At 38.8% G+C, this 12,325-nt stretch overlaps 14 non-coding genes across 14 annotated transcripts; all 14 read right to left on the bottom strand.

Moving 5' to 3' along the window:
- Positions 1-144: 144 nt before the first annotated feature.
- On the bottom strand, positions 145-217 carry TRNAK-CUU (transfer RNA lysine (anticodon CUU)). The gene has a single exon. It is a non-coding gene; the product is annotated as a tRNA-Lys (tRNA).
- Positions 218-570: 353 nt separating this feature from the next.
- TRNAA-AGC (transfer RNA alanine (anticodon AGC)) lies at positions 571-643 on the bottom strand. The gene has a single exon. It is a non-coding gene; the product is annotated as a tRNA-Ala (tRNA).
- Positions 644-988: 345 nt separating this feature from the next.
- TRNAK-CUU (transfer RNA lysine (anticodon CUU)) lies at positions 989-1,061 on the bottom strand. The gene has a single exon. It is a non-coding gene; the product is annotated as a tRNA-Lys (tRNA).
- Positions 1,062-1,832: 771 nt separating this feature from the next.
- Positions 1,833-1,905, bottom strand: TRNAK-CUU (transfer RNA lysine (anticodon CUU)). The gene has a single exon. It is a non-coding gene; the product is annotated as a tRNA-Lys (tRNA).
- A 1,197-nt stretch (positions 1,906-3,102) lies between these two features.
- TRNAA-AGC (transfer RNA alanine (anticodon AGC)) lies at positions 3,103-3,175 on the bottom strand. The gene has a single exon. It is a non-coding gene; the product is annotated as a tRNA-Ala (tRNA).
- Positions 3,176-3,946: 771 nt separating this feature from the next.
- TRNAA-AGC (transfer RNA alanine (anticodon AGC)) lies at positions 3,947-4,019 on the bottom strand. The gene has a single exon. It is a non-coding gene; the product is annotated as a tRNA-Ala (tRNA).
- Positions 4,020-4,790: 771 nt separating this feature from the next.
- Positions 4,791-4,863, bottom strand: TRNAA-AGC (transfer RNA alanine (anticodon AGC)). Its single transcript has one exon. It is a non-coding gene; the product is annotated as a tRNA-Ala (tRNA).
- Positions 4,864-5,634: 771 nt separating this feature from the next.
- Positions 5,635-5,707, bottom strand: TRNAA-AGC (transfer RNA alanine (anticodon AGC)). Its single transcript has one exon. It is a non-coding gene; the product is annotated as a tRNA-Ala (tRNA).
- A 1,189-nt stretch (positions 5,708-6,896) lies between these two features.
- Positions 6,897-6,969, bottom strand: TRNAK-CUU (transfer RNA lysine (anticodon CUU)). The gene has a single exon. It is a non-coding gene; the product is annotated as a tRNA-Lys (tRNA).
- Positions 6,970-7,322: 353 nt separating this feature from the next.
- Positions 7,323-7,395, bottom strand: TRNAA-AGC (transfer RNA alanine (anticodon AGC)). Its single transcript has one exon. It is a non-coding gene; the product is annotated as a tRNA-Ala (tRNA).
- A 345-nt stretch (positions 7,396-7,740) lies between these two features.
- TRNAK-CUU (transfer RNA lysine (anticodon CUU)) lies at positions 7,741-7,813 on the bottom strand. Its single transcript has one exon. It is a non-coding gene; the product is annotated as a tRNA-Lys (tRNA).
- A 1,197-nt stretch (positions 7,814-9,010) lies between these two features.
- On the bottom strand, positions 9,011-9,083 carry TRNAA-AGC (transfer RNA alanine (anticodon AGC)). The gene has a single exon. It is a non-coding gene; the product is annotated as a tRNA-Ala (tRNA).
- Positions 9,084-10,272: 1,189 nt separating this feature from the next.
- TRNAK-CUU (transfer RNA lysine (anticodon CUU)) lies at positions 10,273-10,345 on the bottom strand. Its single transcript has one exon. It is a non-coding gene; the product is annotated as a tRNA-Lys (tRNA).
- Positions 10,346-11,542: 1,197 nt separating this feature from the next.
- Positions 11,543-11,615, bottom strand: TRNAA-AGC (transfer RNA alanine (anticodon AGC)). The gene has a single exon. It is a non-coding gene; the product is annotated as a tRNA-Ala (tRNA).
- Between the last annotated feature and the right edge of the window lie 710 nt (positions 11,616-12,325).

Here is a 12,325-nt window from a genome sequence, read left to right as displayed (position 1 = left end):
GCCCTACCTAATCTTGGAGATACATTTCTCATGAATGAGTAACCAAGGGAGATACAATTTTTAGGAGTTAGTGCATGTCTAATGCAAGATTAATCACCATAATATGAGAGCCAATGCTATCATCCAGCAAAAAATACTCGTTTTCGCCCAACGTGGGGCTCGAACCCACGACCCTGAGATTAAGAGTCTCATGCTCTACCGACTGAGCTAGCCGGGCTCCCACTTAAATATGGTATGCAGACTCATCATTTTTTATTAAGGAAAACTGTTTCTGGATATTCCTCTGCTCTTGTTTTGCAAGGAACTTCACTTTTATACATCCTTCAGAGGAAAGAATGTCAAGTAAAATAAGACGAAATGAAAATGGAAGGTGTGAAATTTTCATTTTGAGATTGCATAAGAAATCAAATTCCTCTCACGTGCTATAGAATACCTAAACACTTTTGATTAAACCACTTTAGTTGTTATAATGACACCAAATTTGAAAGCCATCTGTGACTTTTCTGTTCTTACTCTGCAACAACCATGGCAATTACAAGTTAAAAAGTAAAATGTATGCAAATTTTAGAATGGAGAATGCGGGCATCGATCCCGCTACCTCTCGCATGCTAAGCGAGCGCTCTACCATTTGAGCTAATTCCCCTGTGCGCTCACTCAGCATCACATTTCAAAAGTAACGTTACTGCTGTCCACACTTTATTTTAAGTCTAATTGCCCATAACATGAGTGTTCAGTTCACTCCTAACTGATGCCTTAACTACACCTAGGGGATGTTTTACACTTCAGGTTGGCATGTTTAGTACTTGAATAGGAGTGATATCACTGTATGTTAACCTAGACTCAGGCCCTACCTAATCTTGGAGATACATTTCTCATGAATGAGTAACCAAGGGAGTTACAATTTTTAGGAGTTAGTGCATGTCTAATGCAAGATTAATCACCATATTATGAGAGCCAATGCTATCATCCAGCAAAAAATACTCGTTTTCGCCCAACGTGGGGCTCGAACCCACGACCCTGAGATTAAGAGTCTCATGCTCTACCGACTGAGCTAGCCGGGCTCCCACTTAAATATGGTATGCAGACTCATCATTTTTTATTAAGGAAAACTGTTTCTGGATATTCCTCTGCTCTTGTTTTGCAAGGAACTTCACTTTTATACATCCTTCAGAGGAAAGAATGTCAAGTAAAATAAGACGAAATGAAAATGGAAGGTGTGAAATTTTCATTTTGAGATTGCATAAGAAATCAAATTCCTCTCACGTGCTATAGAATACCGAAACACTTTTGATTAAACCACTTTAGTTGTTATAATGACACCAAATTTGAAAGCCATCTGTGACTTTTCTGTTCTTACTCTGCAACAACCATGGCAATTACAAGTTAAAAAGTAAAATGTATGCAAATTTTAGAATGGAGAATGCGGGCATCGATCCCGCTACCTCTCGCATGCTAAGCAAGCGCTCTACCATTTGAGCTAATTCCCCTGTGTGCTCATTCAGCATCACATTTCAAAAGTAACGTTACTGCTGTCCACACTTTATTTTAAGTCTAATTGCCCATAACATGAGTGTTCAGTTCACTCCTAACTGATGCCTTAACTACACCTAGGGGATGTTTTACACTTCAGGTTGGCATGTTTAGTACTTGAATAGGAGTGATATCACTGTATGTTAACCTAGACTCAGGCCCTACCTAATCTTGGAGATACATTTCTCATGAATGAGTAACCAAGGGAGATACAATTTTTAGGAGTTAGTGCATGTCTAATGCAAGATTAATCACCATATTATGAGAGCCAATGCAATCATCCAGCAAAAAATACTTGTTTTCGCCCAACGTGGGGCTCGAACCCACGACCCTGAGATTAAGAGTCTCATGCTCTACCGACTGAGCTAGCCGGGCTCCCACTTAAATATGGTATGCAGACTCATCATTTTTTATTAAGGAAAACTGTTTCTGGATATTCCTCTGCTCTTGTTTTGCAAGGAACTTCACTTTTATACATCCTTCAGAGGAAAGAATGTCAAGTAAAATAAGACGAAATGAAAATGGAAGGTGTGAAATTTTCATTTTGAGATTGCATAAGAAATCAAATTCCTCTCACGTGCTATAGAATACCTAAACACTTTTGATTAAACCACTTTAGTTGTTATAATGACACCAAATTTGAAAGCCATCTGTGACTTTTCTGTTCTTACTCTGCAACAACCATGGCAATTACAAGTTAAAAAGTAAAATGTATGCAAATTTTAGAATGGAGAATGCGGGCATCGATCCCGCTGCATCTCGCATGCTAAGCGAGCGCTCTACCATTTGAGCTAATTCCCCTGTGTGCTCACTCAGCATCACATTTCAAAAGTAACGTTACTGCTGTCCACACTTTATTTTAAGTCTAATTGCCCATAACATGAGTGTTCAGTTCACTCCTAACTGATGCCTTAACTACACCTAGGGGATGTTTTACACTTCAGGTTGGCATGTTTAGTACTTGAATAGGAGTGATATCACTGTATGTTAACCTAGACTCAGGCCCTACCTAATCTTGGAGATACATTTCTCATGAATGAGTAACCAAGGGAGATACAATTTTTAGGAGTTAGTGCATGTCTAATGCAAGATTAATCACCATATTATGAGAGCCAATGCAATCATCCAGCAAAAAATACTCGTTTTCGCCCAACGTGGGGCTCGAACCCACAACCCTGAGATTAAGAGTCTCATGCTCTACCGACTGAGCTAGCCGGGCTCCCACTTAAATATGGTATGCAGACTCATCATTTTTTATTAAGGAAAACTGTTTCTGGATATTCCTCTGCTCTTGTTTTGCAAGGAACTTCACTTTTATACATCCTTCAGAGGAAAGAATGTCAAGTAAAATAAGACGAAATGAAAATGGAAGGTGTGAAATTTTCATTTTGAGATTGCATAAGAAATCAAATTCCTCTCACGTGCTATAGAATACCTAAACACTTTTGATTAAACCACTTTAGTTGTTATAATGACACCAAATTTGAAAGCCATCTGTGACTTTTCTGTTCTTACTCTGCAACAACCATGGCAATTACAAGTTAAAAAGTAAAATGTATGCAAATTTTAAAATGGAGAATGCGGGCATCGATCCCGCTACCTCTCGCATGCTAAGCGAGCGCTCTACCATTTGAGCTAATTCCCCTGTGTGCTCACTCAGCATCACATTTCAAAAGTAACGTTACTGCTGTCCACACTTTATTTTAAGTCTAATTGCCCATAACATGAGTGTTCAGTTCACTCCTAACTGATGCCTTAACTACACCTAGGGGATGTTTTACACTTCAGGTTGGCATGTTTAGTACTTGAATAGGAGTGATATCACTGTATGTTAACCTAGACTCAGGCCCTACCTAATCTTGGAGATACATTTCTCATGAATGAGTAACCAAGGGAGATACAATTTTTAGGAGTTAGTGCATGTCTAATGCAAGATTAATCACCATATTATGAGAGCCAATGCTATCATCCAGCAAAAAATACTCGTTTTCGCCCAACGTGGGGCTCGAACCCACAACCCTGAGATTAAGAGTCTCATGCTCTACCGACTGAGCTAGCCGGGCTCCCACTTAAATATGGTATGCAGACTCATCATTTTTTATTAAGGAAAACTGTTTCTGGATATTCCTCTGCTCTTGTTTTGCAAGGAACTTCACTTTTATACATCCTTCAGAGGAAAGAATGTCAAGTAAAATAAGACGAAATGAAAATGGAAGGTGTGAAATTTTCATTTTGAGATTGCATAAGAAATCAAATTCCTCTCACGTGCTATAGAATACCTAAACACTTTTGATTAAACCACTTTAGTTGTTATAATGACACCAAATTTGAAAGCCATCTGTGATTTTTCTGTTCTTACTCTGCAACAACCATGGCAATTACAAGTTAAAAAGTAAAATGTATGCAAATTTTAGAATGGAGAATGCGGGCATCGATCCCGCTACCTCTCGCATGCTAAGCGAGCGCTCTACCATTTGAGCTAATTCCCCTGTGTGCTCACTCAGCATCACATTTCAAAAGTAACGTTACTGCTGTCCACACTTTATTTTAAGTCTAATTGCCCATAACATGAGTGTTCAGTTCACTCCTAACTGATGCCTTAACTACACCTAGGGGATGTTTTACACTTCAGGTTGGCATGTTTAATACTTGAATAGGAGTGATATCACTGTATGTTAACCTAGACTCAGGCCCTACCTAATCTTGGAGATACATTTCTCATGAATGAGTAACCAAGGGAGATACAATTTTTAGGAGTTAGTGCATGTCTAATGCAAGATTAATCACCATATTATGAGAGCCAATGCAATCATCCAGCAAAATATACTCGTTTTCGCCCAACGTGGGGCTCGAACCCACGACCCTGATATTAAGAGTCTCATGCTCTACCGACTGAGCTAGCCGGGCTCCCACTTAAATATGGTATGCAGACTCATCATTTTTTATTAAGGAAAACCGTTTCTGGATATTCCTCTGCTCTTGTTTTGCAAGGAACTTCACTTTCATACATCCTTCAGAGGAAAGAATGTCAAGTAAAATAAGACGAAATGAAAATGGAAGGTGTGAAATTTTCATTTTGAGATTGCATAAGAAATCAAATTCCTCTCACGTGCTATAGAATACCTAAACACTTTTGATTAAACCACTTTAGTTGTTATAATGACACCAAATTTGAAAGCCATCTGTGACTTTTCTGTTCTTACTCTGCAACAACCATGGCAATTACAAGTTAAAAAGTAAAATGTATGCAAATTTTAGAATGGAGAATGCGGGCATCGATCCCGCTACCTCTCGCATGCTAAGCGAGCGCTCTACCATTTGAGCTAATTCCCCTGTGCGCTCACTCAGCATCACATTTCAAAAGTAACGTTACTGCTGTCCACACTTTATTTTAAGTCTAATTGCCCATAACATGAGTGTTCAGTTCACTCCTAACTGATGCCTTAACTACACCTAGGGGATGTTTTACACTTCAGGTTGGCATGTTTAGTACTTGAATAGGAGTGATATCACTGTATGTTAACCTAGACTCAGGCCCTACCTAATCTTGGAGATACATTTCTCATGAATGAGTAACCAAGGGAGTTACAATTTTTAGGAGTTAGTGCATGTCTAATGCAAGATTAATCACCATATTATGAGAGCCAATGCTATCATCCAGCAAAAAATACTCGTTTTCGCCCAACGTGGGGCTCGAACCCACGACCCAGAGATTAAGAGTCTCATGCTCTACCGACTGAGCTAGCCGGGCTCCCACTTAAATATGGTATGCAGACTCATCATTTTTTATTAAGGAAAACTGTTTCTGGATATTCCTCTGCTCTTGTTTTGCAAGGAACTTCACTTTTATACATCCTTCAGAGGAAAGAATGTCAAGTAAAATAAGACGAAATGAAAATGGAAGGTGTGAAATTTTCATTTTGAGATTGCATAAGAAATCAAATTCCTCTCACGTGCTATAGAATACCTAAACACTTTTGATTAAACCACTTTAGTTGTTATAATGACACCAAATTTGAAAGCCATCTGTGACTTTTCTGTTCTTACTCTGCAACAACCATGGCAATTACAAGTTAAAAAGTAAAATGTATGCAAATTTTAGAATGGAGAATGCGGGCATCGATCCCGCTACCTCTCGCATGCTAAGCGAGCGCTCTACCATTTGAGCTAATTCCCCTGTGTGCTCATTCAGCATCACATTTCAAAAGTAACGTTACTGCTGTCCACACTTTATTTTAAGTCTAATTGCCCATAACATGAGTGTTCAGTTCACTCCTAACTGATGCCTTAACTACACCTAGGGGATGTTTTACACTTCAGGTTGGCATGTTTAGTACTTGAATAGGAGTGATATCACTGTATGTTAACCTAGACTCAGGCCCTACCTAATCTTGGAGATACATTTCTCATGAATGAGTAACCAAGGGAGATACAATTTTTAGGAGTTAGTGCATGTCTAATGCAAGATTAATCACCATATTATGAGAGCCAATGCAATCATCCAGCAAAAAATACTCGTTTTCGCCCAACGTGGGGCTGGAACCCACGACCCTGAGATTAAGAGTCTCATGCTCTACCGACTGAGCTAGCCGGGCTCCCACTTAAATATGGTATGCAGACTCATCATTTTTTATTAAGGAAAACTGTTTCTGGATATTCCTCTGCTCTTGTTTTGCAAGGAACTTCACTTTTATACATCCTTCAGAGGAAAGAATGTCAAGTAAAATAAGACGAAATGAAAATGGAAGGTGTGAAATTTTCATTTTGAGATTGCATAAGAAATCAAATTCCTCTCACGTGCTATAGAATACCTAAACACTTTTGATTAAACCACTTTAGTTGTTATAATGACACCAAATTTGAAAGCCATCTGTGACTTTTCTGTTCTTACTCTGCAACAACCATGGCAATTACAAGTTAAAAAGTAAAATGTATGCAAATTTTAGAATGGAGAATGCGGGCATCGATCCCGCTACATCTCGCATGCTAAGCGAGCGCTCTACCATTTGAGCTAATTCCCCTGTGTGCTCACTCAGCATCACATTTCAAAAGTAACGTTACTGCTGTCCACACTTTATTTTAAGTCTAATTGCCCATAACATGAGTGTTCAGTTCACTCCTAACTGATGCCTTAACTACACCTAGGGGATGTTTTACACTTCAGGTTGGCATGTTTAGTACTTGAATAGGAGTGATATCACTGTATGTTAACCTAGACTCAGGCCCTACCTAATCTTGGAGATACATTTCTCATGAATAAGTAACCAAGGGAGATACAATTTTTAGGAGTTAGTGCATGTCTAATGCAAGATTAATCACCATATTATGAGAGCCAATGCTATCATCCAGCAAAAAATACTCGTTTTCGCCCAACGTGGGGCTCGAACCCACGACCCTGAGATTAAGAGTCTCATGCTCTACCGACTGAGCTAGCCGGGCTCCCACTTAAATATGGTATGCAGACTCATCATTTTTTATTAAGGAAAACTGTTTCTGGATATTCCTCTGCTCTTGTTTTGCAAGGAACTTCACTTTTATACATCCTTCAGAGGAAAGAATGTCAAGTAAAATAAGACGAAATGAAAATGGAAGGTGTGAAATTTTCATTTTGAGATTGCATAAGAAATCAAATTCCTCTCACGTGCTATAGAATACCTAAACACTTTTGATTAAACCACTTTAGTTGTTATAATGACACCAAATTTGAAAGCCATCTGTGACTTTTCTGTTCTTACTCTGCAACAACCATGGCAATTACAAGTTAAAAAGTAAAATGTATGCAAATTTTAGAATGGAGAATGCGGGCATCGATCCCGCTACCTCTCGCATGCTAAGCGAGCGCTCTACCATTTGAGCTAATTCCCCTGTGTGCTCATTCAGCATCACATTTCAAAAGTAACGTTACTGCTGTCCACACTTTATTTTAAGTCTAATTGCCCATAACATGAGTGTTCAGTTCACTCCTAACTGATGCCTTAACTACACCTAGGGGATGTTTTACACTTCAGGTTGGCATGTTTAGTACTTGAATAGGAGTGATATCACTGTATGTTAACCTAGACTCAGGCCCTACCTAATCTTGGAGATACATTTCTCATGAATGAGTAACCAAGGGAGATACAATTTTTAGGAGTTAGTGCATGTCTAATGCAAGATTAATCACCATATTATGAGAGCCAATGCAATCATCCAGCAAAAAATACTCGTTTTCGCCCAACGTGGGGCTCGAACCCACGACCCTGAGATTAAGAGTCTCATGCTCTACCGACTGAGCTAGCCGGGCTCCCACTTAAATATGGTATGCAGACTCATCATTTTTTATTAAGGAAAACTGTTTCTGGATATTCCTCTGCTCTTGTTTTGCAAGGAACTTCACTTTTATACATCCTTCAGAGGAAAGAATGTCAAGTAAAATAAGACGAAATGAAAATGGAAGGTGTGAAATTTTCATTTTGAGATTGCATAAGAAATCAAATTCCTCTCACGTGCTATAGAATACCTAAACACTTTTGATTAAACCACTTTAGTTGTTATAATGACACCAAATTTGAAAGCCATCTGTGACTTTTCTGTTCTTACTCTGCAACAACCATGGCAATTACAAGTTAAAAAGTAAAATGTATGCAAATTTTAGAATGGAGAATGCGGGCATCGATCCCGCTACATCTCGCATGCTAAGCGAGCGCTCTACCATTTGAGCTAATTCCCCTGTGTGCTCACTCAGCATCACATTTCAAAAGTAACGTTACTGCTGTCCACACTTTATTTTAAGTCTAATTGCCCATAACATGAGTGTTCAGTTCACTCCTAACTGATGCCTTAACTACACCTAGGGGATGTTTTACACTTCAGGTTGGCATGTTTAGTACTTGAATAGGAGTGATATCACTGTATGTTAACCTAGACTCAGGCCCTACCTAATCTTGGAGATACATTTCTCATGAATGAGTAACCAAGGGAGATACAATTTTTAGGAGTTAGTGCATGTCTAATGCAAGATTAATCACCATATTATGAGAGCCAATGCAATCATCCAGCAAAAAATACTCGTTTTCGCCCAACGTGGGGCTCGAACCCACAACCCTGAGATTAAGAGTCTCATGCTCTACCGACTGAGCTAGCCGGGCTCCCACTTAAATATGGTATGCAGACTCATCATTTTTTATTAAGGAAAACTGTTTCTGGATATTCCTCTGCTCTTGTTTTGCAAGGAACTTCACTTTTATACATCCTTCAGAGGAAAGAATGTCAAGTAAAATAAGACGAAATGAAAATGGAAGGTGTGAAATTTTCATTTTGAGATTGCATAAGAAATCAAATTCCTCTCACGTGCTATAGAATACCTAAACACTTTTGATTAAACCACTTTAGTTGTTATAATGACACCAAATTTGAAAGCCATCTGTGACTTTTCTGTTCTTACTCTGCAACAACCATGGCAATTACAAGTTAAAAAGTAAAATGTATGCAAATTTTAGAATGGAGAATGCGGGCATCGATCCCGCTACCTCTCGCATGCTAAGCGAGCGCTCTACCATTTGAGCTAATTCCCCTGTGTGCTCACTCAGCATCACATTTCAAAAGTAACGTTACTGCTGTCCACACTTTATTTTAAGTCTAATTGCCCATAACATGAGTGTTCAGTTCACTCCTAACTGATGCCTTAACTACACCTAGGGGATGTTTTACACTTCAGGTTGGCATGTTTAATACTTGAATAGGAGTGATATCACTGTATGTTAACCTAGACTCAGGCCCTACCTAATCTTGGAGATACATTTCTCATGAATGAGTAACCAAGGGAGATACAATTTTTAGGAGTTAGTGCATGTCTAATGCAAGATTAATCACCATATTATGAGAGCCAATGCAATCATCCAGCAAAATATACTCGTTTTCGCCCAACGTGGGGCTCGAACCCACGACCCTGATATTAAGAGTCTCATGCTCTACCGACTGAGCTAGCCGGGCTCCCACTTAAATATGGTATGCAGACTCATCATTTTTTATTAAGGAAAACCGTTTCTGGATATTCCTCTGCTCTTGTTTTGCAAGGAACTTCACTTTCATACATCCTTCAGAGGAAAGAATGTCAAGTAAAATAAGATGAAATGAAAATGGAAGGTGTGAAATTTTCATTTTGAGATTGCATAAGAAATCAAATTCCTCTCACGTGCTATAGAATACCTAAACACTTTTGATTAAACCACTTTAGTTGTTATAATGACACCAAATTTGAAAGCCATCTGTGACTTTTCTGTTCTTACTCTGCAACAACCATGGCAATTACAAGTTAAAAAGTAAAATGTATGCAAATTTTAGAATGGAGAATGCGGGCATCGATCCCGCTACCTCTCGTATGCTAAGCGAGCGCTCTACCATTTGAGCTAATTCCCCTGTGTGCTCACTCAGCATCACATTTCAAAAGGAACGTTACTGCTGTCCGCACTTTATTTTAAGTCTAATTGCCCATAACATGAGTGTTCAGTTCACTCCTAACTGATGCCTTAACTACACCTAGGGGATGTTTTACACTTCAGGTTGGCATGTTTAATACTTGAATAGGAGTGATATCACTGTATGTTAACCTAGACTCAGGCCCTACCTAATCTTGGAGATACATTTCTCATGAATGAGTAACCAAGGGAGATACAATTTTTAGGAGTTAGTGCATGTCTAATGCAAGATTAATCACCATATTATGAGAGCCAATGCAATCATCCAGCAAAAAATACTCGTTTTCGCCCAACGTGGGGCTCGAACCCACGACCCTGAGATTAAGAGTCTCATGCTCTACCGACTGAGCTAGCCGGGCTCCCACTTAAATATGGTATGCAGACTCATCATTTTTTATTAAGGAAAACTGTTTCTGGATATTCCTCTGCTCTTGTTTTGCAAGGAACTTCACTTTTATACATCCTTCAGAGGAAAGAATGTCAAGTAAAATAAGACGAAATGAAAATGGAAGGTGTGAAATTTTCATTTTGAGATTGCATAAGAAATCAAATTCCTCTCACGTGCTATAGAATACCTAAACACTTTTGATTAAACCACTTTAGTTGTTATAATGACACCAAATTTGAAAGCCATCTGTGACTTTTCTGTTCTTACTCTGCAACAACCATGGCAATTACAAGTTAAAAAGTAAAATGTATGCAAATTTTAGAATGGAGAATGCGGGCATCGATCCCGCTACATCTCGCATGCTAAGCGAGCGCTCTACCATTTGAGCTAATTCCCCTGTGTGCTCACTCAGCATCACATTTCAAAAGTAACGTTACTGCTGTCCACACTTTATTTTAAGTCTAATTGCCCATAACATGAGTGTTCAGTTCACTCCTAACTGATGCCTTAACTACACCTAGGGGATGTTTTACACTTCAGGTTGGCATGTTTAGTACTTGAATAGGAGTGATATCACTGTATGTTAACCTAGACTCAGGCCCTACCTAATCTTGGAGATACATTTCTCATGAATGAGTAACCAAGGGAGATACAATTTTTAGGAGTTAGTGCATGTCTAATGCAAGATTAATCACCATATTATGAGAGCCAATGCAATCATCCAGCAAAAAATACTCGTTTTCGCCCAACGTGGGGCTCGAACCCACAACCCTGAGATTAAGAGTCTCATGCTCTACCGACTGAGCTAGCCGGGCTCCCACTTAAATATGGTATGCAGACTCATCATTTTTTATTAAGGAAAACTGTTTCTGGATATTCCTCTGCTCTTGTTTTGCAAGGAACTTCACTTTTATACATCCTTCAGAGGAAAGAATGTCAAGTAAAATAAGACGAAATGAAAATGGAAGGTGTGAAATTTTCATTTTGAGATTGCATAAGAAATCAAATTCCTCTCACGTGCTATAGAATACCTAAACACTTTTGATTAAACCACTTTAGTTGTTATAATGACACCAAATTTGAAAGCCATCTGTGACTTTTTTGTTCTTACTCTGCAACAACCATGGCAATTACAAGTTAAAAAGTAAAATGTATGCAAATTTTAGAATGGAGAATGCGGGCATCGATCCCGCTACCTCTCGCATGCTAAGCGAGCGCTCTACCATTTGAGCTAATTCCCCTGTGTGCTCACTCAGCATCACATTTCAAAAGTAACGTTACTGCTGTCCACACTTTATTTTAAGTCTAATTGCCCATAACATGAGTGTTCAGTTCACTCCTAACTGATGCCTTAACTACACCTAGGGGATGTTTTACACTTCAGGTTGGCATGTTTAATACTTGAATAGGAGTGATATCACTGTATGTTAACCTAGACTCAGGCCCTACCTAATCTTGGAGATACATTTCTCATGAATGAGTAACCAAGGGAGATACAATTTTTAGGAGTTAGTGCATGTCTAATGCAAGATTAATCACCATATTATGAGAGCCAATGCAATCATCCAGCAAAATATACTCGTTTTCGCCCAACGTGGGGCTCGAACCCACGACCCTGATATTAAGAGTCTCATGCTCTACCGACTGAGCTAGCCGGGCTCCCACTTAAATATGGTATGCAGACTCATCATTTTTTATTAAGGAAAACCGTTTCTGGATATTCCTCTGCTCTTGTTTTGCAAGGAACTTCACTTTCATACATCCTTCAGAGGAAAGAATGTCAAGTAAAATAAGATGAAATGAAAATGGAAGGTGTGAAATTTTCATTTTGAGATTGCATAAGAAATCAAATTCCTCTCACGTGCTATAGAATACCTAAACACTTTTGATTAAACCACTTTAGTTGTTATAATGACACCAAATTTGAAAGCCATCTGTGACTTTTCTGTTC

The sequence above is a fragment of the Triturus cristatus genome, chromosome 4_1 (genome assembly GCF_964204655.1).
Source record: "Triturus cristatus chromosome 4_1, aTriCri1.1, whole genome shotgun sequence".
In the NCBI taxonomy this organism is placed as follows: domain Eukaryota; kingdom Metazoa; phylum Chordata; class Amphibia; order Caudata; family Salamandridae; genus Triturus; species Triturus cristatus.
Note: the sequence above shows the minus strand (reverse complement) of the source record. Positions and strands in the feature narration are given on the sequence as shown.